Consider the following 4,936-nt stretch of genomic DNA (forward strand, 5'->3'; position numbering starts at 1 on the left):
TATAAGTGATAACTTTATAAAAAAGATTGTTAATAAAATTTTAGAATTTTTATATTTGTATCTATTTGATTTATGTATTTTATTTTATTTTACTTTACACAAAAAATAAAAAATTATTTTTTGTTGAGTTTATAAATTATTTAAAAAGGATAGTGAAATAAGTTTTATGATATTTCAACTATATAATAATTTTTACCTTTTACTCGATTGATGAAACATGATTATTGTTGCACTCATATAAAATATTGTGATATAATATTAGAAAAAAATATTAGGAACTATCAGTGCGATTTATAACTCTTACAGTGATAATATTAATTAAATGACAAGTTATTAATGAGAGTCTATAATAGTCACTTTAGTATATGTGACAAATAATTGAAGAAAATAGATTATCTTATTTTGAGATAAGTACTGTTTTGATTCCTAAAATCTGTGATCTAAAATAAAATCGTTCGTGACATTTTTTTTATTTAAAATGATTATCAATGTTAAAAACTTAAAATTGTTTTTAAAATTATCTTTTTGACTATTTTATCTTCACTTTCATAATCTTTTTTTATCTCTATTAAATTATATCTCTGTCAATTTTCTCCTTCTCCTTGCTCCTCTCACCTCTAATTTGAAGCACCTTCTTTTTTTCAATCTCGACCTTCACTTCCTCTTTTTTGAGTCTCAGAAGATCAACGTTGAACACGTGTGCCTCAGGTATCTTCTTCTAATCAATGCGGGATTGCGGGTGTTGGAGATGGCGGTAGTTTTCTTGACAAATTCAAAGTGAAGAATGGAGAGTACAACGGAGGAAAAGTCTTGAAATAGATCCTAGACGTCGAGGGACAATGAGTCAAAGATGTTAATCTTTTGCCTTGTTCCGAAAAAGCTTGGAATCAGCGACATTATTGTTTTTTTTTTTTAAGAAAAAGTAGTGAACATCAAAGAAAGATGAATATTTAACTGTGTATTTGCTTCGTTTCTAATGAAATGCAGAGGAATGAAATGAGAGTGGTGGTAGTTTCGGAGAACAGCAGCGATTTCAACAGTGGTGGCAGCAGACGTAGAGGAAGAGGACAGATCTTAGATCTCCTCCTCTTCCCCTTTCTGGCAAGCCCTCGCTCTTTCTCTCTTTTCATCATTTTTCCTCTCTTCTCAGTCTCTCTTTTCAGTGACCTAACCAGTGGCAGTAGCGGCGAATTCTATCATTATCATTACCCAACTCTCCTTTTTTCTTTGTTTTCTTGTCTCTCACTGTCCTAATTTTTTCTTTTTTGTTTAAAAAAAATATGAATGCCGTGTTGTTGTTGTTGTTAAATTTGAAGAATTAGATTGTAATGGATGATATTTTTTGCTAATTTTATTCTTGAATTTGAGCTGTGTTATTGTTGGTGATTGATAAAATAGATAATTGTTTGAATTTGAATGTTGTATTGTTGTTGTTGAATGTTATGCTCTTAATTTTGAATACTTGTATTTAGTGGGAGTAAGAATGATGGTGGTGGTGGTAAGGGCAATAGTGGTGGTAGGTGATGGAATTGGAGTCGGAATAAAGATAACGGTATTTTTGTCCCAAAAATTTTAAAAGGACGATTTTAATTTGAAATGGAACCTTGAGGACCATTTTAAATAAAAAAAATGTTAGGGACGATTTTAATTTTGATCTCAGACCTTAGTGATCAAAACATTACTTATCTCTTTTATTTTACTTTCAAAGCACCTAGGAAAGGATCCAAAAATATTATTATGGGGCCAATAACATATACAATATTAAAAAATTATACAAAAAAATATAATGTAAGATGTATTACAAAAATATACTGATAGAGAATATATTTTAAAGTGTAAAAAACATGTGTGTATTTTTTACTGACGAAGTGGTTGATTCTTCGTATCATAAAATTCATCGATAATAGAATCTGTGTCAAATTTTTCAGCAATTTTCTTTTCAATATAATTAAAAGACAATTAGCAATAAATTTATCTTTCATTTTTTTTATGAGTCCTTTTTCATAATATTCATAGTTGAAAAATTATTTTTCAGTTGAAACGGAGAAAATTAATACCAAATGAATCAAAAAAACATATTTATTTTTAAAAAAGTTTGATAACCAAATAATTTTTTAACCAAATCCAATTAAATTAATGTGCATAATTTTTTTTTGTCTTTTTTATACCAGCTTTCTTCTTCTTATTAAGTATATGGATTTTTTTTTTTCATGTTCTTCAACTTCTTCTCTTTAGTTTTTTTTTCCTTTTTTTTTTGTTATCGTTGTCACCACCACTAATGTTATTTTCTCCTTCTCCTCAGCAATCATTCTTCTCTAGCTTTGGAAAAACTACCAAAAGTACCCATAAAGATTACGAACGCTAACAAAGTACCCATAAACTAAGGAAATTAACGTTGTACCCATGAAAGATGGGTTCCGTATAACAAAAATATCCAAATCCTAATTTTTTTGTTGATTTTTTAATAAAATTCCTAAACTACCCTACCCTAACCCTAGGGCTGGCAATGGGTAGGGTAGGGTAGGGTTTGGACCCTACCCTAACCCTACCTGCGGATTGAAAATTCTATTAAAACTCTACCCTACTCTACCCGCGGGTTGAGAATCTCTCAACCCTAACCCTACCCGCACCCTAAAGTTCTAAACCCTACCCTACCCTACCTTACCCACAGAAATATCAAATTTTTTTAAAGTAAATATAAAATTCAATCATTTCAAATTTTATACATATTAATAACATAAAAAATAACAAACTAATGCTCTAAATTACTAAATTAACTAACTAGTTTAGTGGTTGTTCACTTATTGTAAGTCATTACATAAGAGAGGTTGTGGATTTAACTCTCACTTCCTTCACTATATACCTAATTTTTATAAAATATGTGTTATATTTGAGGTGCGGGTAGGGTATGAATTGCCAGCCCTATCTAACCCCATTCTACCGTCACTCTCTCTCTTCTCTTCTTCCTCTCTCTTTACTTATCCCTCAAAAACCCTCACAGAGTCACAGAAACTCTCCTCCTACCTCCTCATTGCCGTCCGCTACCCACCTACTCCATTACCGCCAATCTCTTCCCCTCTCATTGCTTCTCCCTCTCACTATTAAGGTGACTACAACACCTTCATCGCACACATGTGACCCAACCTGAAGAGAATGTTGCCGTGGCGCGTCTGACCCAGTCGAGGAGAACACTGTCGTCGCACACCTGAGAAGAGAGAGGGGCTGTGGTACTCTTGCATGCAGAAAGCGGGTTCGGTAAAGAGAAATCAGAGAAGAAAGGGAGGCGGCACTGTGGATGGAGGTTCTGCCATTGACGATGTTACAGTCGGCCGGCGAAGAAAAAAGTATTTCTTTTTTTTTTAATATTTTTATTTTATTTTTCTTTTTTTCAGAAATTGATTTAGTTACTACTAAAATGATACTATTTTATTTTTTTAAAATCTGCTTCTATTTTTTATGAATGCTGAGATTGATTTACAGAAGATTCAGTTGATGGCTACTTCTACTTCTAATTTTTGCTGAAATAAATTTCAAATTGGATGAATGAATTTGTTGATTTTTTATAGTTGATGGCTTTTTCTATTTCTAGTTTTGCTAAAGTGAATTGAAATTGGATGAATAGATTTAAAAATTTTTATGTTTTGAGTATTTTTTGGTGTTTGAAATTTGGTTTGGGTATGGATTATAAACTTATGAGTGAATCGGTTGATGTCCGATCCTCTACCACCACCACCACTATCATTGATTTCGGTCTGGTTTGTTGTAGGAGTAATTTTGGATTCCATGGCAAGAGTTGGTGCAAATTGAGTTATGAAAGGTTAAAAAAGTGAGTTTAGGTTGAGTGTAGGGTAGTTTAGGAATTTTATTAAAAAATCAACAAAAATTAAGATTTGGATACTTTTGTCATACGGAACCCGTCTTTCATGGGTACAACGTTAATTTCCTTAGTTTATGCGTACTTTTGTCAGCGTTCGTAAACTTCATGGGTACTTTTGGTAATTTTTCCTCTAGCTTTCTTTTTTTCTCATTTGATGTTTTCTTTTTTTTTTCCTCCTCTTTTATTGTTATCATGATCATAATTTTTTTTCTTCTTTTTCTTAGTCAAATATAACATAATTAGTTTAATAATAACAAAAGCACATTATTTAATTATAAATGATAAGATATTTCTGATAAATGCATATAAATTTTTGGTGAATGGTACAAAAATTTTTTAAAAGATCACAAATCCAAAACCAACTCAATCAACTAACAAAATATATTTAAATATGTTTTAAATTCAAAAGACACATCAAATTATTGTAAATGATATATGAATGGGTGAAGTTCTTATATATTAGTTCAATATCACACAATCAATTTAGTGATAGTGAAAACACATCATTTTAGTTAAAATTAATACAGTAATTTTTGGTAAATGACATAAGAAATCTTTAAATAATTACAAGTCCAAAATCTAAACTCATTGAACCAACAAAATACATTCAAATGTGTATTTGAAACTAAAAAATTCATCAATTTGTTGATACAAAAATGACTAGACCTCTTATATATGAGTTTAATATCACTCAACTAGTTCAATGATAAGAAAAGTATATTATTTAGTTAAAAATAATACGGTTAAAAAACTCTTGTATCATGGTTAAAAAATTTTGATATCAAAATTAGAAAAATTTTCGTATCACCATTAAAAAATTGAGAAAGTATACCTAAGCGTATAATGTGTACAATGAAGGTTTAGAAAGTATTAGAGATATTATTATTAGTGTTACATTGTCCTGTCAAGTTATGTTTTTGGGATGAGTGGTTTCAAGACATGGTATATGAATTCCAGATCTGGAAGGTCAAGGGTTCAAACCTTGGTGAATCCAAAATTAGCTTTTTATAACATAAAATTTTAATATTAAAATTAAAAAACTGTTTATATTACAATTAA

This window comes from Arachis ipaensis, chromosome B01, assembly GCF_000816755.2.
Source record: "Arachis ipaensis cultivar K30076 chromosome B01, Araip1.1, whole genome shotgun sequence".
NCBI lineage: Eukaryota > Viridiplantae > Streptophyta > Magnoliopsida > Fabales > Fabaceae > Arachis > Arachis ipaensis.